This window comes from Balaenoptera acutorostrata, chromosome 10 (genome assembly GCF_949987535.1).
Source record: "Balaenoptera acutorostrata chromosome 10, mBalAcu1.1, whole genome shotgun sequence".
Classification (NCBI taxonomy): Eukaryota; Metazoa; Chordata; class Mammalia; order Artiodactyla; family Balaenopteridae; genus Balaenoptera; species Balaenoptera acutorostrata.
Window position 1 is genome coordinate 7,760,196 of NC_080073.1, and position 21,444 is coordinate 7,781,639.

The 21,444-nt window shown below is 36.7% G+C and overlaps 1 protein-coding gene across 15 annotated transcripts in view; it reads right to left on the reverse strand.

The window, feature by feature from the left end:
• SETD5 (SET domain containing 5) overlaps positions 1-21,444 on the reverse strand; it is an 81,323-nt gene that overhangs the window by 58,768 nt on the left and 1,111 nt on the right. Inside the window, exon 2 of one of the 15 annotated variants that reach the window (XM_057554581.1) lies at positions 3,262-3,367. The exons of 13 other annotated variants lie outside the window; for them this stretch is intronic. The gene's annotated coding sequence lies outside the window, so the exon portion shown is untranslated. Of the gene's footprint in view, positions 1-3,261; positions 3,368-21,394; positions 21,435-21,444 lie in introns of those variants that run through there. One more of the 15 variants, XM_057554582.1, reaches the window with a different exon arrangement.

Here is a 21,444-nt window from a genome sequence, read left to right on the forward strand (position 1 = left end):
TGTAAAATAAATAAGTCATGGGGGTATAATCTATAGCATGGTGACTAGTTAATACTGTATCGCACATTTTAAAGTTGCAAAGAGAGTAGATCTTAAAAGTTCTCATCACAAGAAAAAAAATTGTAACTAAGGTGAGGGATGTTGGCTAGACTTATTATGGTGATCATTTCACAACGTATACAAATCATTATGAAATCACTATGTTGTACACCTGAAACTAATATGTCAATTAAACCTCAAAAAAAAATTAAAAAAATAAGGCCATTAGGGTGGGCCCTAATCCAATATAACCAGTGTCCTTATAAGAGAAAATATGGACACACAAAACACACCAGGGACATGCACACACAGAGGAAGGACCATATGAAGAGGCAAGAGAGTGACCATTTGCAAGCCAAGGAGAGAGGTCTCAGGAGAAACCACCCCTACCGACACCTTGATCTCAGACTTTTAGCCTCAAAAAAAGTGCAAAGAAGTTTATCTGCCGACTAGGAAAATACAGTAAAAACAAAACAAAACAAAACAAAACTGTGAATTTGTCAACACATTACATCCTTTGCAACTGGGGTTCCTGGCCCACAAAGCACCAGTGCCCAAGAATAATAATTATGGAGAACTGACAATATTTCTGCACAAGAGCCTTTCATTTATGTCCTTAAGGACCATTATCTATTAATATTTAGCCACGACAGGACTAAACAATTTATACTCTGATAAATGTATCAGATGATCCTTACTAAAAGTGACAAAAAAAGGGAAAGAAACAAAATCCCTGCCTAAGAAGGTGCCTTCCTTTGACCTCTTGGGCCAAACCACCATAAAGCCCCCTGTTAAAGCAAAGATGTCTTTACATTCAACCTTGAATTCTGAAAAAAATTACATGACCCCATGGCTCTTCAATGAACTTAGGATTTCTTAAGACTCCACTAAGACTCAAGTTTGTGTTTCATGTTTTAAGTTCCAACTCTTCCCCCATCTGTACATGAAAGCAAGAAGGAAACCCACAAGGCAGGCTCTCCATTTGCCTTAGTATTTATATTCAAAACTTTATCTGGGGTATAACTAACTACCTTGTTACAGTTTTTCTAGCAGATTTCAAACTTAACACCTCTTAGCTATTATTTGAGCATACATACTCATTAAATTCCTACCAACTCTGCATTACTGAACTGTTCAAAGCAAACAATATTGGCCTAAAATTTTCTTTGAGGGGGACCTACAACGAATGTTTATTTGGTTATCAGTCTATTACAGTTCAAACAAAATCCTAATTTACAAGCCAAAAAAAGTTTTAAAGATAAATGTCTGGGAGCCGCTTGACACCATTCCTTATTCTACAGAAATTCAAATTCCTTTTAGAAGTCTTATCAGACTTCTAAACCTATTATTAATGCCTCCTTTTTTTTTTTTTTTTAATTTTAAATTTTTGGCTGCGCTGGGTCTTCGGTGCTGTGTGCGGGCTTTCTCAAGTTGCGGAGCACCAGTCGTAGGCGCGCGAGCTCAGTAGTTGTGCCTCATGGGCTCTAGAGCGCAGACTCAGTTGTGGCTCACGGGCTTAGTTGCTCCATGGCACGTGGGATCTTCTCGGACCAAGGACTGAACCCGTGTCCCCTGCATTGGCAGGCGGATTCTTAACCACTGCGCCACCAGGGGAGTCCTTTACTTCCTTTTTAAAAGGTATTTTCTTTGGGAAAAAATTGATTTATCAAGCACAACTGACTGTGCATCTGTGCCAATTTGATACAAGTAGGTTTTGATTTCTAGTAGCAAAATTATTTAAATTTTCAAAAATACAAGAATTCACAGATTACTTCTTTATAAGAAAACAAGTACGTTCACAGGTGGGCTCTGTGGTGGTTTGCTGCTTGGCCCAATAGGTCAAAGGGGGGCACCTTTTCAGGCTGAAGAAGAAATCAACTGAGTCAAGCTGCTCTCTTAGGAACCAAATCCTAGGATGCTTATAGTTCTTAACCTTTTTGAAGAGTAATCACAGATTTCTGTGATAATCTTAAAAAGATTATGAAACATTACCTCAGAAGAATGTAGAGACAAAACTCGAGGGAAAAATTCTAGGGATTCCTAGGCCTCTGATCTACATCCTTTCTTGAAATGCAGGCAGTCTGGGATAAGGGAAGCCAGTAACTGACTGAATGGTAAATACCCTGGAAGTCAGAATTTACAATATGTCTAGTAGGGGACAAAGTCCAAAAAACCTCATCAATTTCCTCTTTATCCAGATCCAGGACCCCTATCCAATTCGAGGCAAAGAATCCTAGAGGAAAAAGGGGAAAAACTACAGACGGATGGCAACACCCAAAGTCAGGAGGAGAGGAAAGTGCAGATTATGTTGGTGGAGTCTTCTTTAAATAACATAAGTAATATGGTATAATGAAAAGATCCTGGAATCATACAGGGTTGACTTGCCTTATTACTAGCTGTGCGATCACTCTGATTCAGTGTGCTCATCTGTAAGCCACTCTATAGCACTACTTTGAGAATTAAGTAACATAACATTAAGAGAATTTAGCAAGATACTTAGCACACTGCAGGCACCTACTTTTGGTATGCAGGGTTACAATATTAGAGAAGTAAATAGAGGTCAAAAGGCAAATAGGAACCACTTTCCTGCTTCCAAGGCAATAGTATTTAGTGGAAGAAAGGAACCTACAGTTTGAGTTTTGTTAATAACTTGCCAAGTCTACTAACGTTAGGACTTGCTAACAGTCACAGAATAATCTGCACTCTTAGTCAAATACCCTATTAATTTTCTTAGAGAAATCTGAACTTTTTGGCATTGATGTGGTATTTATAAGATACTTTTTCAGAAATTCAACCAGCTCATAAAATGAAATCTAATATATACTGAACATACTGTTAATTTACCCACTTGCTTCCTCAATCCTGTCCAATTCCTCTCAGGAAGGCTCTCCAGAATTCTACACAGACTTTTTAAAAATATTAGTTTCCTTTTACCACAAAGTCATATCTGCGTAGCCACTCTGTTTTTCCATTGATTGGAAGTATCATGTGACAGTCACAAAAGGAACTGGGCTCAGAAGGCAAGTAGCACCAATGGGGAAAGACTGAAACATCTGAGTATGTTACTATCTGCTTTAACAAGACTCACAACAGCCAATTTGATAGATACCTTCATTTTAACCTTTAAAATGTTTTATTGTGAAACATTTCAAACAAGTAATAAAAGTAAACTTTTATAAGAAACTCCATTTATGTATCACCTTTCAACAATTACCAACTCACAGTCAATCTTGTTCCATCTTTTACCTCTCCTCCATTCTAAAGCAAACACCAGGAACATATCATTTCGTCCATAAATATTTCAGCATGTATCTCTAAAAGACAGATTCTTAAAAAAAAAAAAAAAAAAAAAGTATGCATTTTAGTTCCTGTTTTGTTTTGGAGGGAAGATAACTTTATTTTTTAAATTTTTATTGGAATATAGTTGATTTACAATGTTGTATTAGTCTCTGCTGTACAACAAAGTGAATCAGTTATACATATATTTACATATATCCACTTTTTTAGATTCTTTTCCCATATAGGTTATTACAGAGTATTGAATAGAGTTCCCTGTGCTACATACAGTAGGTCCTTATTAATTATCTATTTTATACGTAGTACTGTGTGTATGTCAATCCCAATCCCCCAATTTATCCCCCCCTCCCCTTTTGGGGGGAAGATAACTTAAACCACCATTTTGTCCTTTCCTAGAACTCCCATTCTTATATCTAAAGTATTGTCATCCAATCTGAATTCATTTTAGCACTCCTCAATCTCACTCTAATCCCAAAGTACTAAAACAAACAAAAAACCTTCCAAAAAATTAGAGAGGGAACACTTCCAAACTCATTTTACCCTGATATCAAAGCCAGATATGAATACTACAAGAAAAGAAAACTACAGGTCAATAACCCTGATGAACATACACGCAAAAATCCTCAACAAAATATTAGCAAACTCAATTCAACAGTACATTAAAAGGATCATATACCGTGATCAAATGGGATTTATTCCTGGGATGCAAGGATGGTTCAACTACCCAAATCAATCAATGTTATACACATTAAAAATCATATGATTATCTCAATAGATGCAGAAAAAGCATTTTACAAATTCCAACATCCCTTCATGATAAAAACTCTCAATGAACTGGGTACAGATGGAGTGTACCTCAACGTAATAAAGGCCATATATGACAACCCACAGCTAACATCATACTCAATGGTGAAAAGTTGAAAGCTTTTAAGATCAGGAACAAGACAAAGATTTCCACTCTTACCACTGTTATTCAAAACAGTAGTGGAAGTACTAACCAGAGCAATTAGACAGGAAAAAGGAAAAAAAGAAAAAAAAGAAAAGGCATCCAAATCAGAAGTAAAATCATCTCTGTTTGCAGATGTCACGGTATTATATCTAGCAAACCCTAAAAATTCCCCCCAAAATGTTTAGAATAAACAAATTCAAGGAATTCCCTGGTGGTGCAGTGGTTAAGAATCCACTTGCCACTGCAGGGGACACGGGATCGATCCCTGGTCCAGGAAGATGTCACATGCCGTGGAGCAACTAAGCCCGTGTGCCTAAACTACTGAGCCCACGCGCCACAACTATTGAAGCCTGCACGCTGCAACCACTGAAGCCCACGAGTCTACAGCCCGTACTCCTCAATAAGAGAAGCCACTGCAATTAGAAGCCCACACACCGCAACGAAGAGTAGCCCCTGCTTGCCGCAACTAGAGAAAGCCCATGCGCAGCAGCGAAGACCCAACACAGCAACAAAACCCCAAAACAACAACAACAAAAAACAAATTTGGCAAAGTGACAGGATACAAAATCAATATATAAAAAAATCACTAACAACAAACTACAGGAACGAGAAATTAAGAAAACAATCCTATTTACAACATCAAAAAGAGTAAAATAATTAGGAATAAATTCAACCAAGTGAAAGATCTGTGCACTGAAAACTGTAAAACAGTGATGAAACAAATCAAAGACACAAACGAATGGAAAGACAGTTCGAGCTCATCAACTGGAAGAATACTGCTAAAATGTCCATACTATCCGAAGTGATCTACAGATTCAATGCAATCCCTATCAAAATTCCAGTGGCATTTTTCGCTGAATAGCCAAAGCAATCTTGAGAAGGAAAAACAAATCTGAAGCATCATATTTCGTGATTTCAAAGTATATTACAAAAATTCAGTACGGTGTCGTCATAAAAACAGACACATACATCAATGGAACAGGATAAAGAGCCCAGAAATAAACCCATGCATATACGGCAAACTAATTTTCAACAAAGGTGTCAAGAATATACAATGGGGAGAAATTCAGCAAAAGCTATGAATCAGGACTTTTTTGGATATTCTTTAATTTTGAGAAGCATCTTTCTGTTACTAGAGCTGTTAAGAGTATTTCATAGGCTGTGACAGCACTGTAAGCAACCTAAGTGTCCATAAACAGATAAATGGATAAAGAAGATGTGGTACATACACACAATGAAGTATTACTCAGCCATAAAAGAAGAATGAAATACTGCCCTTTGCAGCAAAATGGATGGACCTAGAGATTATCATACTAAGTGAAGCCACACAAAGACAAAATTGTATGGTATCACTTATATGTGGAATCTAAAAAATAACACAAAAGAACTAATTTACAAAACAGAAACAGACATAGAAAACAAACTTATGGTTACCAAAGGGGAAAGGGATGGGGTGGGATAAATTTCTGATAAATTATTTCAAAATATAAATCACAGTACTTCTACAGCTGGTAATTCTGATGGAGTAATTTTTCTTAAAAAATTTAACTCTTTACATAAATCAGTTTGTTGTAAATCTGAATTGAATTTTAAAATGTAAATTTATACAATGGCATTTTAGTGTTTCCTCTGACATTTTCTGTAAATTATGGAGGTTGTACAAGAAACTAAAAGTGGCTTTTTAAATTTGCATATAATTAAAATATAATGTAATTAAAATTTCATTCATATATATAAAAAAAATACACAATGGGGAAAGGATAATCTCTCTTTACCATAAATGGTGCCAGGAAAACTGAATATCCACATGCAAAAGAATGCAACTGGACGCCTATCTTATATCACACAGAAAAATCGACTCGAAATCTATTAAAAAGACATGAATGTGAGACCTGAAACCAAGCAACTCCTAGAAAAAAAGATAGGGGATAAGGTCCTTGACACTGATCTTGCCAATGATTTTTTTTTTTAAATAAATTTATTTATTTACTTAGGGCTGCACTGGGTCTTCGTTGCTGCGTGCAGGCTTTCCCTAGTCGCGGCAAGCGGAGGCTACTCTTCATTGCGGTGCACGGGGTTCTTATCGCAGCGGCTTCTCTTGTTGTGGAGCAGGGCTCTAGGCGTGCGGGCTTCAGCAGTTGTGGCACGCAGGCTCAGCAGTTGTGGCTCGCGGGCTAAGAGCGCAGGCTCAGTAGTTGTGGCGCATGGGCTCAGTTGCTCCGCAGCATGTGGGATCTTCCCGGACCAGGGCTCAAACCCGTGTCCCCTGAACTGGCAGGCGGATTCTTAACCACTGCACCACCAGGGAACTCCCGCCAATGATTTTCTTAAAAATTAATTTTTATTATAGTACAGTTGCTGTACAATGTTGTGTTTGTTTCTGCTGTACAACAAAGTGAATCAGTTATACATATACATATATCCACTCTTTTTTTAGATTTCCTTCCCATTTAGGTCACCAGAGAGCACTGAGTAGAGTTCCCTGTGCTATACAGTAGATTCTCATTAGTCATCTATTTTATATATAGTAATGTATATATGTCAATCCCAACCTCCCAATTCATACCACCCCTCCCCCCTTGGTAACCATAGTTTGTTTTCTACTTCTGTGACTCTATTAATGCTTTGCAAGTAAGTTCATCTGAATTATTTTTCTACATTCCACACATAAGTGATATTATATGATATTTGTCTTTCTCTTTCTGACTTGCTTCACTCTGTATGACAATCTCTAGGTCCATCCACGTCACTGCAAATGGTATTATTTTGTTCCTTTTTATGGCTGAGTAACATTCCATTGTATATACGTATCACATCTTTATTGCCAATGATTTTTTTTTGATTTGACACCAAACGCCAGGACAACAAAAGCAAAAATAAACAAGTGAGACTACAACAAACTAAAAGTTTCTGCAGAGCAAAAGAAACCATCAACGAAACGAAAACTTAATATGGAATGGGAGAAACTATTTGCAAACCACAGAGGTGATAAGGGGTTAACTTCAAAAACATTTAAGGAACACATACAACTCAAGAACCAAAAAAGGAAAAAAACAACAACAAAAAAACCCAATTAAAAAATGGGCGAAGGACGTGAATAGATATTTTCCCAAAGAAGACATAAAAATGCCCAACAGATCCTTGAAAAGGTCCTCAATACTACCAATCATCAGGGAAATGCAAATCAAAACCACAATAAGACATCACTTCACACCTGTTAGGATGACTATTATCAAAAAGACAAGAGATAACAAATACTGATGAAGATGTGGAAGAAAGGGAACCCTTGTGCACTGTTGGTGGGAATGTAAATTGGTGCAGCCACTATGGGAAACAGTCTGGAGGTCTTCAAGAAATTAAAAGTAGAACTACCATTTGATCTAGCAATCTCACTTCTGGGTATATATCCAAAGAAAACAAAATCACTATCTTGAAGAGCTATCTGTACTCCCATGTTCACTACAGCATTATTTACAATAGCCAAGTTATGTAAACAACCTAAGTGTCTGTTGAAGGATGAATGGATTAAGAAAATGTGATATCTACCTATCTATCTAGCTGTTTACCTACCTACAATAGAACATTATTCATAAAAAAGAAGGGAATCCTGCCATTTGTGACAACATGGATGAATCTGGGGGGTGTTATGCTAAGTGAAGTCAGACAGAGAAAGACATATATTGCATGGTATCACCACTTATACAGGAATTGGTAAAAAACAAACAAAGCAAAAACTCATAGAAACAGACTGTAGAATGGTGGTTGCCAAGAGTTGGAGTGTAAGAGAAATGGGAAGAGGTTAGTAAAAGGGTATAAACTTTCAGTGAAAAGGGTGTCTTAAGTTCTGAGGATCTAATGTATAACACATATTGGAAAACTGAAACTTGCTGAGAGATTAGAATTTATAGGTTCCCTCACACACACAAAAAGGTAAACGTGTGATGGATGAATGTTAAATAACTTAATTGCTGGAATCCTTTCACAACATATGTGTATATCAAACAATCATGTTGTATGCTATAAATATACCACAATTTTGCTTGTCAATTATACCTCAATAAAGCTTAAAAACAAAACAAAACAAAAACAAAAACACCTGACCTGATGAGCAACCTGGACTTACATAGCTTTACCTGAAGGCACTTAAAAGGCTGATATATCTTAAAATTCCAGAGTTAAAAAATTCCTTTCACTCTGGTCAGTATACACGGTGCCCTAGAGCCGCTTCTAATGATGTCTCAAAAGGACCTTGGATCCTGAAAAGAAGCTTTGTTTCCTTAAAGCTCCCTTCTCTGGACTTCCCTGGTGGCACAGTGGTTGAGAATCCGCCTGCCAATGCAGGGGACAAGGGCTCTCGATCCCTGGTCCGGGAAGATCCCACATGCTGTGGAGCAACTAAGCCCATGCGCCACAACTACTGAGCCCGAACGCTCTAGGGCCTGCATGCCTCAACTACTGAGCCGGCATGCTGCAACTACTGAAGCCCATGCGCCTAGAGCCCGTGCTCCGCAACAAGAGAAGCCACCACAATGAGAAGCCGCGCACTGCAACAAAGAGTAGCCCTCGCTCGCCACAACTAGAGAAAGCCCGTGCACAGCAACGAAGACCCAATGTAGCCAAAAACAAAAACCAACCCCCCCCCCCAAAAAAACCACCAAAAACTCCCTTCTCTATTAAGATTTTTAATGTAGTTATATTTATATAGCAAGCACTGGTACATTTGTAAAGTCAGAAGCCTCAAATTTTAGCTAGACACCAATTATTCCTTTGTTAACAGTTGGTTCTTTTCATATAGCCAAGTGGAGTTGTGAAAATCAGATGCTATATTTACAGCATGTAAACATTACTTATCCTAAGATGCAGACAGAGTTTAGAGAATTGATCAAATATTCATAACAATAACGACCTCCAAAATAAAAGCTAACATCTAGAGGATGCTTATTTTCTAAAAGCCACTGTGTCCTCAATCACTTTGTATGCATCAGCTCATGTAATGCCCATAACAACTTCATGAGAAAGGCACTATCCCTATGTAGCCAAAGACTTACACTCACCCAGCTGAGAAACTTGTCCAAGGCCAGAGCAAGGAAACCCACAAACTAGAAGCTGAACCAAGGTCTATCCAATTTCAGAACTCTCACACCTTTAACCACTATCCCTTAACCATTTGGCATATCTTGATTTAATATTTTTTAGCATACAAAATAAGTATATTAGAATGTGACATAAGATTGCTGAAATGACGTTGTAACTTCTTTTAGGTATTATAATTAGAAAGGATTAGACAGATATAATATTTAACAGGTTTAAGACTTTCAACAATTTGATTTTTAATTTAAAACTTATAAAATCAAATAATTTGACTTTTAAATGACAAAGCTAAAAATTAGATGACATCCTTTCTAAGATAATATCTAAATTTCAGGTCTAAGGGTGAATCATTCAAAAAACGTTAATTGATGACCTTTGTACTACAAATACTACAAGTGTCCCAAGTGGTAGTCAAGGTCAAGTATCTGAAATCATCAGGGACAAACGGAAAATGATCTAACAACTCAAGAGAGATTTTTTACTAGATAAAGGAAGTTTCTTATCTTGAACTGTTTATATTAAGTCAAGAAGTTCTGGACCCTAGAAGAACAGAAAAGTCTACGTCCTTTTCCATGGCCTAAAAGTTATCAGTTACTGAAAAATCTAGAAGCAGATAAGTTTTAGTAAATAAACTAACTTATATGCTTTTGTGTTACAATAAAAGTACCACGACAAAATATCACTTTAAATAGTATTCATATGAATCTGTATTCGTAAGTCTTACATATAGGAACAGGAAGATAACAGAATGGAAGAAACCTAGAAGTTAGACCTCTGACTATACTCAGATTTGTAAATTTCACTTAGTAACCATATTTTATATAATTATAAAACAAAAAGTAATCCCTGAAAAGTCTGAAAGTGAAATAAAACACATTAACCCCACTGTCTATCAAGTTGGTGGCATAACCACATAAAGAAGAACTATCCCAAGTGATTTTAAACCACTGTAATTTGACTGCATATCGTTGGAGGGATATACCCTGAGGGCAAAGACAAACAAACAAAACAAACTCACTTTCCAGTAATCATACTGTTCTGCCATTCTAAAACTGTTGTGTGTGTATCGTGGGACAAAGCAAAGTGATTACACTGGTTATTAGTGGAAACTGGGATTTGGGGCATGGGGAAAAGATTAGGCTTATGAAAATATCATGAAGCACTAAATTCAAAACAGAAGTTATCAAATACCAACAACTGATATTAAAAAAAAAAAAAAGGAAAGAGAAAAAGAGGAAAGGAGAGAAACCATTTTTTAGTTCTGTTCACTGAAAAGGTCTAGAAAGGTCCAACCCAAGAGCACCAAACACTCCTAACACCCAGACCATGGTCTCTAACTACCATTTCCCACTAAAAGAAATCAGAGTTTTGCAGAAATGAGTAATTCCAGGTTTGGGGCGGGAAATATACAGAATGATCACTGAACATCTTGTCATACCAGAAAGCAAGGAATCAATCGAAACAAGCCAAGAAACGACTGAGAATAAGTAAAAAGGACTTAGAAGCCAACAGCCAAATGTGGGACAATTTGAATGTCAAAACTAATAACTCCAAGGGACTGAAACATATCAAACAGGTTTAAAACCTTAAGTACACAATAATAATAACACTTTATTGCTCACCTTTAGACGTTGCTAAGTTACCAACCCATTATTTTGAAAATTAGTAAGAGGGGAAAAAAACCCACCAAGTCCTGATCTTGCTTTTTGTATTCAAACTGTATCTTAGGGTACCATATAATTAATGAGGGGGAGTATTATAGAAAATAAATGAAGTAGTGATAGAATATCACCATCCCACAACCATAAAGGAAATAAGGATCTAAGCCTGTTCTTCTCAAAGTGTGGTCTGAGAACTCCTGAAGGTCTTGAGATTCTTTCGGGGAATAAGTGAAGGCTTTCCCTTTTTAACTACACATCTGTGTTAGGCCAGATTTTCTTCAGTCTTTAACCAAAACAACTTATCACAACAAATTAAACGTAGAAGTAACTATGAGAAAGCAGTTACCTTCTATCACTAAAGAGACTTACAAAAATATTAAACAATGCCATTAAAAAAACTGGAAAATTATTTTTCATAACAGTCATGTTACTTATGTCAGCAGGATTTGTTATTGCTATTCTAAAATTAGTTAATAAATATTTTTAAAATATTCTCAGTTTTAATTTCTAATATGGTAAATCTCAATAGAAACTACAAAAACAGAAACACTCTGGGGCCTTCAACAGCTGCCTAACATCACAAAGACAAGCAGACATTATGTAAGTCTTAAGGGAAGTATCCAGTACTTTTATAAAATATACTTGAAATGGATCTAATCACTAATTTACATAAAATATGGGGGGGCATCTAATAGGAGAATATGTTAAATGACACCATAGAGACACACTTTCCAAAATCCAAGAGTAAGAACTCAACACAATGATAAATTTCATTAGTGTATTACATGAGAAAAAGAGAAGAGAGAACCTGTAAATTAGAAGGCACAAACTAATCAACCAAGTGCAATGTATGGACCTTACCTTGACCAAATGGAATGGTTTCAGTAAAATCCAAAGGGAGTCCATTTTTCTACATTCCCTCTATTTTGTTGTATTTGGAAATTTTTCATAACAAAAAATTAAATCTGTATCTATCCCCTCCCTCACCACGAACTAAAAGGAAAAGAAAAAGGCATTCTTAACTGTCCACGTGGAAATGGGGGTTCAGAGAGGCCAACAGAAAAACCCTAGCCGAGAGGACAATCAGAAGAGCTCTATAAAAGAAAACTGTGTTGCTATGGAGTGATGAAAAGTTCCACGACCCTCTATAATTAGGGTGAACATGTAATTTATGGCCCAAATTGGGACATTTTTGAAAGTGAAAGAGGTGCTATTACTGACTACCTGGTAGACATAAACCAGGACTCTGCCAGGGAAACCAAGACGTATGGTCACTCTATCCATAAAAGATTAAATTTAAAAATCATTTTCACAGAAGATATTCAACTCAATCCTTTGGGTAACTATTTTCCATAGAAACATATTCCTAATGTAATAGAGTTCAGAAAAGCTAAGGTATTCTACACACACAAAAATTACTTTTCATCTTTCTTGCCTGGCACAGTTATACCATAAAGTGGGATATGCCTACTTCTCTTCTTGTTGCTCAGTGTATGCTGCAAACCTCCAGCAATTCCTTTTCATACCAACTGTGCATGATAAACTATGAGAGGAAAGTTACACTTACCCAGAGCCTTGCTTTTCTAAAAATACACGTCTTCTCATGGGCCTCCACACATGACTTAGTCAGACTCCTACTCAATTTATGAACAGATACCTTATTCCTAGCAATACTTCAAATCTTAACAGCCTAGGGGTAAAGGAAGTGTAAGCAAAAACATTTTGATCAGGTCAGCCAGCCCAGGCTCCAAAGGGCCTTGGGGTTGGCATTATTATTGCCTACTTGTTCTAAAGTGGTATGGCTACAGTAACTGCAGAGCTCCATACATGTTAATATAATTTCCAAATTTTTTAATTTTTAGCAAATATCTGGTTTTAGTATTGCTTACATGTCACCAAGAGATGAGTACCTGTTAAACTGTGAATATTTTATGCCATTTCATAGGTTTTAAAGTATTGGGTAAACCTTTTCAATAAAAGTAGCCTAAATATGAAAGTATGCAACAATTTGGTAAAATTTAGCCTCATCCGAAAATGTGGATTGATACCCTGTCAACCTACCTTTATTCTTTTCTATTACTAAGCTATGACATTAAAGTTCTAATTGCCATAAGTAAAACTAAATTTGTCTAGTAAGAACGCAAATAATTAAAAACGGACTTCAAAAATTTGGACTTGCTTCTACAATTTCCTCAAACCTGTTCTTCGTTATTTTTGTTTTCTTAAAGTCATTTCACCATATATTTTCCAGGCTGTGGGCATAAAGACACTTAACTTGCATGGCTATAGCAGTCTGCACCACAGAAATCAAGAAAATAAAAATTTATGTATTCATACAACAATCTAATGCTACGTTTGGCATGCAATCAATCACAGTCCCTCAAAAGTCTTTCTCCTTGTTTTACTTTAAGAGATTAAACTCTTTTGTCTTTAGAACTAAAATACAGTTTTTTTAAAAAAGTGCCCTTTACACTCTATCCCAAATGTTATCATATTAAACATTTATTTTTAAAATAACTATCTGACTGTGGCTCTTCCGTTCCTGTCTGGTTTCGCTTATAAAATAAGTCAATTCTCAACAGCCTACGTTAATAAAGGAAAATGTAACATAAAGGCAGAGTAATTGCCAACAGGTCCTTCCAGGTCATTCCTCATAAATAAAACCTTCCTTGGATGCCAAGAATGCCCAAACAGTTGATTATTAACTGCAGATCATCCTCCTTCGTAGAGCTGTGAGAGAGTACAAACTGTATGTGTTGTGGCATGCACAGAGGTTGGTGGAAGGAAACAGAATTTTTCAACACAGGCCAAAGATCATAACAGGACAGGAATAAAAAACCATGGAGACAGGGGGACAAAAAAAGAAAAGAAACAACCTTAAACAAAATGACAAACAATGGGTGCAAATGTAAAACAATGAGATCCATCTGGATATACATTAAAATTAACAAGTCAACATTATTAAATATGCTAACACTATACTGGAACATCCTAACCAGATCATAACTTCTAAGAATTATGAAATAATCCTCTTACTATATCCAGCAGTGCACATGCCTTATTAGATTACTGGATTTTATTTGAGTCTTCACATTTCATGAGTGCGGAGGAGAAAATTTCAGCATCAGAAAATAAGAAAAATGATAAAAATAAAATTTCTTGTTTGGGGAGGTGGTGTGGGAAAAACAAGGCTTGAAGAACATAAATTATGCAGCTTGAAAAAAGAAGTCTGAAGAATGAAAAATCTATGTTCAAACAATTTCACCTCCACTAAGGTAAAGGGGTAATATTCATCAAGGTTTAATTTTTAACCTTACTTTTGTCATAAATCTGAGTTACACTAATTAGTAATCCCCAATTCAAATTGCAAATATTATCTACAGAAGAGATTCTCTCTTTTTTCAAGCTAATAATGCGGTGGCATCTGGTGGTAATAATGATTGTGTGACCAACCAATGAAAAATAAGTATGCTTAAAAACAATTTTTTTCCTGTAAGGCTAAGAACTGAAATGGCTTATCAAGAAAGAGAATGCAAGATACTGAAGTTATAAAACCTCTTTCACTACTGACTTTTAAGAATAGGACAAATTAGCTTTGTATTTAAGTATATATAAACAATCGAATCATAATAAAAATCCTAATAGCCCATCCAATTTTCCCCCTTTGTCCTATTTTCCTTCTTGCTGGGGAGAGGCACTGCGGGATGATAATAGCAGGAAATAACGTGGAGCAGCTGCACAGGCAAGATGAGGTAGGTAGTGCTGCGTTTCACCTTCATTCTAGCCTACTGCTGACTACGTCTTACTGAAAATGAGATTAGCTGTTTGGGGAGCCAAAGCAGTTATCAAAACCTTTGGGATCAAAATGTGCGCCCTCCCCACTCTTGCCAGGAACTTTTTAGGGTAATAGGAGTACTAGGAACCACGATGAAGAGATTTCTAATTATTTGGGAAGTGGTGTGTGTGCGCCCGAGTGTGTGTACATGCACAAGCATATGCGCAAAGGATGTTTACCCTAGTGCTAGCAATGTGGGTCTTAGGACACGTAAAGAAAACTGTCTGGAATGGAGGCCAGGGTTTGAACTAGATGGCTTCTATTTTACTCCCACAAATCTATAGAAATAATCCGTGTGAAAGAATTTTAAAGAGAAGAAATGACTACCCTTAATTTCCATAGTAATACAAAATACAGCCCACTAAACTTGTTAATGAAAAAAACTTCTAACTAATGGCAGTGATAATTAGTCACTCAAATTTCCCTTTTCAGGCCAAAATATATCTTTACTGCCAAGACCACTGCACATAAAAATATAATGTTAAGTACGTAACACATATTTCTTTTACTGAGGAAAAAGACACAAAACTTGGTCAAGTTTGTTTACTATTACAATGTGCATTAAAGGCAGTTTTTTAGCTATTCTATTAAGTTAAAACATCTCTTCTTTGCTAACAGCCACAAGCTCTGAACCCATAAGTAAAAATTAGCACTCCAGTTTCCTTTATCATCTCCTCCAGTATGGATAGAAGGGAAAACTTTAAAGCTAGTTTATTAACATTGCAATACAGGTGGTATCTCAATTCAAGCAACAGATGTACTCTTGGAAAACTGAGTTCAAACCAATTATGTCTAAAAATCAAATTCTCCTAAAATATATTAAGCATTTAAAGGAACCACAGCATACACCTTTTATAAAGCAGGAATCCTTTTGCAATCAAAATAACTGCCATCTAATTTGTGAACGCAATTCTTTAATATTTTGGGTTTTTAAAAAGAAGTGGCACACATGTATTGTTCAACATTTATTTTAAAACTAACTACAGGGCTTCCCTGGTGGCTCAGTGGTTAAGCATCCACCTGCCAATGCAAGGGACATGGGTTCGAGCCCTGGTTTGGGAAGATCACAAGCCACAGAGCAACTAAGCCTGTGCACCACAACTACTGAGCCCGTGTGCCACAACTACTGAAACCCGTGCACCTAGAGCCTGTGCTCCACAACAAGAGAAGCCCACGCACTGCAACGAAGAGTTGCCCCCGCTCGCCACAACTAGAGAAAGCCTGCGCGCAGCAACGAAGACCCAATGCAGCCAAAAATAAATAAATAAAATTATTTAAATAAATAAATAAAAGTAACTACAAATACTGTTCAGGACATTGATCCTTTTAACATTTTAATGAAAACCTCCACAAACTTTGAAATATTTCATTATGATTTTGCTTAAAGGGATAGATAATGACACATCGCTTCCAACTCTGTGATTCGTATTAATTCTAATAAACTAGATGCAACCATCCCACTTGCAAGTGGGAGTTGAGCACGTATGTATCAAACAAGGTTGTGCCTAACTTAAAAGGGGGGCTGGGTAAACTCCAGAGAATATCAGGTTCTCCAGGAAGTAGGGATGAGACTGAAACAGTAAGTGACCTTTCTTTAGTTAGCATTTTACATGATGGCAACCCAACACTTGAATGCTGAAGGATGCTCTCCATAATACCGATATAAAATTGGAGCTAACAATATGCAACTATTTCACAAAGGGAAACAAACTATTCTACTTACTCTGGTCTAATCCCAACCCAAGTAAGGACAATGTACGTATTGAAATATAAAAGTTTTATTCAGATAGAATATTCTTTTCCATTTTTTTAATGAGAATTCAGCTTTCAGATGCTCCAGAATTGGTCTACTGAGGGGGAGGGGTGATTTGTATTTAGGAGGGTGGCGAACATGGGATTTATTCTTTTAATCTATACAAAGCTTTAATTTTTTATTTTCCTTGGAGGAGGGGAGGCGTTCCTACCAGATATTCAGGGACATACTAAATTTGGGGTTAACATTATATGGTTGGCACAAATTCAATGCTCGAGTAGGAACTATAAATGATTTCTTTAATTGTATGCCAAACTGAATAATCTCCCAGGGAAAAGAACCTCCTCCTCCTGCCTTTCCTACCTCCTGCCCCTCCCCCATCAACACTGCCTCCCTGCTGTGCAAAGAGCCCTTTGTCCTGCCCTGCACTTATCTAGCTGTTTGGCCATATTGACAGGCCAACTAGAGGCATAATAAGCGAGTCAGTCTGATATAAGCAGCTGGCAATTTCAAACAAATATCTTCCTTTTCTACTCAGACCAAATCCTGCTGCAGAGGTCTCAGGCCCCTCCCACGCTTCCACCTATTTTTCAAACAGCGCAGCAAGGAATTCTGCATTTTCTCTCAATTAGGCAGCACATCAAAAACTTGATTCCCCAGACAGAAACAAATTCTGTATAAAGTCCTACATCCACTGTTTTTTCTGTGATTCATAACATAGGCCAAGGAGTACCCTCAGCTCTAGGTGTATAACATGACTAACATGGCTAAGGAAATGATTCTTACTCCTTCAATTTGCCATCAAAACTCTGATAATTCTCATACTTCAAGGAAAGACAAAAGAGCACAGAAGAGAAATCAGTCAGATCAAATCAACAGTTGTATACATCAAGCAAAACTGGCCAATAATCCTAGTGTTTTAAAAATACTAAGACATTATTCCAATAAGCAGAAAATTCCTTATCCCTGTCTTTATATCAAAGATACTTAATGTGACCCTTACATCTCTCCCTGAGGTATTCAGCAAACAAAATCCATATGATGGAAAAACTGAGTGAGGCAGGATGGGATTACAAATTCCTTGCTCAGTGAGGGCTCATATAAAGCAGACAGAGATTCTGCTTCATTGTTCCTTTATTATCTCTCATAGTTCCCTTCATAAAGTGTTAAGAGTTTAATATATTCTGTCAAAATAAGAGGATTCTCTAAAGTAATGCTTTCCAACACCCGTCCCCCACCTAGTTACAGGGTATCTTTTACTCAATTTAGAATGAATATACAACAGAATACTTTTCATAAGACTGCAACTAATTAAACAAAATATGTATCGAGATATTAAAGAAATGATATTCTATCAACCTTTGGTGAACTTCCCTGAATCTTTACAAGAGATATCAATCATTGCATCAAGGGAAAGGTTAAAAATGCCATTTCACTACATATTTTGGAATTTTTGGCAGCAAGGAATGGTATCAACAATCCCTGTTTATCATAGGTACATTATACCTATTTTCTAAGGAGTGCCTCTGAAAGGATTTTTTTTTTTTTACAAATAACTACCAGTTGTATTACTAAATATATATTATCTTACAATTTTGCGGAGTCAAAGTTTTGTTTGTTTTAAACAAAACATCCCTATCAATAAGTTTTAGTTTTCAACAGCCAAAACAATTTTTATAAAAAAAATTCACTGCTAGGCCTTTTAGTTTCAAATTAAACTGACACATGACCAGAGATGAACCACAAGTTATAAAAAATTTTTATTTTATTCATGATCCAATTTCTCACTGATAAGATGTATCCAACAATCATTAACTGTCCTTAACTGTGGCCTAACGTTTCATAAGTTATTTGAATACGAAGAGGATAAAGTAAAAGTGGTTGTCTGCACATCTGCATTTTCTACTATATTATTTTCCTGTCCAAAGGAAAAAAAAATGAAGTAGCCACTCTCCTCCAGAAAGGCCAAAATAAGCCCAGAAAGTATGTAAGTTCCTGGACACAAAACACTATCAAAAGATATTAAAAATTTCAAGTATACTGGTTAAATAAATCCTATGAAAAGGCCCTCTATGCTCTTAAGGAAATGATCTTACATTAAGATCACAAGGGGGTTCCAAACAGGAAATACAAGTTAAAAGCAATTACTTTATAAGTTAACTTTCATGTTACATAATAACTTAAAGACATTTATATCTAAACTACATTAAACAGCCAGTATGAGTGAAACCATATTTACCTGATAGACATCTTTTATATGTGATAGTAATAAGAATTAGAACCACCTAAAATATTATCCATTAAAGGTTCTGTTTCGTTAGTCTGCTTACATCACTGAGAGACAATGCAAGCAACCTTTGTGAATGACAAAACTCATTTCCATTCTTTTTGGTTCCCGCCACAAATGCCAGTCACACCACACATTATAGATGACTAGGTACATCTACACAAAACTGAACATATCAAAATTCTTAGGGAAAAAAATATATGGGCTGCAAGAGTCATAGGGGGAAAGAAGACAACACATGGGCATCTGTTAAGTATTGGATGTAACTGATGGTATACTGGGGTGGTGGTTCTTCTTCAAGTACTTCCATACTCAGCAAACTTTTTGCTTAATCAGAGATCTCCCTGAAGTGTGGGAGCTGTGGGGGAAGAGAGACCACATAGGGGCTCAGAGGCTGTCTTCTCAAGTATCCTGTACACTAGATATTCGATTTCTGAATATTCCTTCTAGTCTGTCCCATATTTCAGATGGATCACGGCCAAACATATACATCCTTGTGATCTTAGATGACTATATTCAACAATATTATAATGAATCAATATCATAGGTCAAATTCTAAAGAAAAAATCTAATCTGGAGAAGTCTATTACAAATACAGAAAAAAAGAAAATACTTCTGATAGTTATATACAGAAATAATTCCAAAAAGGACAGTTCTTTTTAGAGTTTAAGATTCCGAATTTAGTAAAATGTTTAGCAAAACACCTGTTCAATAAGATAAATATGGTCTAACCGGAAGTAAGGAGACATACAAATAAAGTACTAAAATTGATTTAATGATTAAAGAGATGGAGGAAAACCTGTCAGTTGCAGAAAAATGAACTGATATTTTCCCCCTTCTTGTTCTCAGGGAGATCCTTAAATTCTTATTACTTTGGTTGTAAATGTATTGAAAAATTAAAACTCAAATGGAACTTCCAGTCCTATCCAAGCAAAATTCCCAGATAAAAACCAAAATGTGCCAAAAAACCAAAAACCGAACAAAAAAGAAAAGTCTTTAACTATGATTCAGTTTCCAGATGGTGATATCCATAAATGGGTAGAAGGTTATGAATTGCTAGTTCTCACGTCCCCACCAATAAAATGCAAACCAGCTCAGCAGTGAAAATTCCCAGGAAAGCAAGGTTTCTTCTTAGTCCTGAAGCAGCCATCGCCTAAGTGCAGCTCCCTGCAGCCAACAGCATTAATGGACGCTGCACTGCTGTCCTTCCCTGGAGACAGCAGCCAGCACTACTCAAGCTTCTCACGTAGCAACCAGAGCTCCAGAGCCAGCAGCTGCTGCTGCCTTGTATGCTCACCCCGGTGATCCAACCCAAAGCAACAAGCTTCTCCTTACCCCACCCCCACTCCTTACACACTCTTTTTTTTGGGGGGTGGGGTGGGGTGGGCGGAGGACCAGTGTTCCATGCCAGGAGGGCTGGAATTATGCCTTTAGAAAGAAACAATCCTAAGGTCACCCTTTTAGTTTGAACTAAGGCCTTTTATTAGGAAAATCAACATTTACCAAATTCCAAATATATATTTAATAAGCCAGCAATTTAGGAATGAAGATTAAGCTTTAGACTTTAAAAGGCCAATTTGCCAAACACTCTCTTTACAGTCAAATTTAAATCTGCAGCTAAAGACAGAGGCTTGTGTCATGTCCTACCAAAGGACATAATTCATTTTTCTATATATAATGACATACTGAGTAAACCTTAAAGATTCTAATCCCATAATGGGCCAGAATTTTTGGCTACAAAAGAAAACTAATGATCCTCCTGAGAAAACTGGTAGAAACCAATAAAAAAATTACCTCTGTCCCCCAAGAGGCCCAGAAACCTCTGATGTGAATATTCTCTGCTTTAATACTACCTCAGATTCCATACACCTAAAATTACCATTTATAATTTTTCTCTCAAAGTGACGTAAAAACATTAACGATATAAAACTAATCACCAAAAAAAAAAAAAACAAAAAACTAATCACCAAGAAATTTTCCCAAATAGGGGGTACACATTCTCCTAAAAAGCTCAAACACTCAACTCAGCTGAATCCTCCCTAATCAAAGTATAGCTATGTAACATCTGCCCAACAAAAAAATGTTAATATGACCTTGGTCACATATCTGTTACTTGAATACAACTCGTTTAATCAAGTGCTAAGGGAAATTAGCAGAGGACCTAGGGATTTTTCCAGTACTACGAGAACGGGGAAAACTGGAAAAATGAACTAAGTACAGACAAAGCCCAATGGAACCCAGAGGTCTGGGCAAGAAATGAGTTAGTGGTGAACACAGTGCACGAGTAACATGAGAAAGCAGAAAATGCAGGTCATACACGCACCCCTGACCCAGACCAGCAGAGCTGGCTCCAGCACCAGTATACACGGGAAAGACCAGTTATTCCTAAGAAGTGAGACAAGCAAAGGAGCTCTGTAGAATAAATTAGCAGAGAAGGGGCTTTCCCGACAGTTAAACTTTCCCTCTCACGCGATTCACCTACTTAAAACCAGGGCTCTTCCTCACCACCATTCACTTCGCATCCCCGGCTTC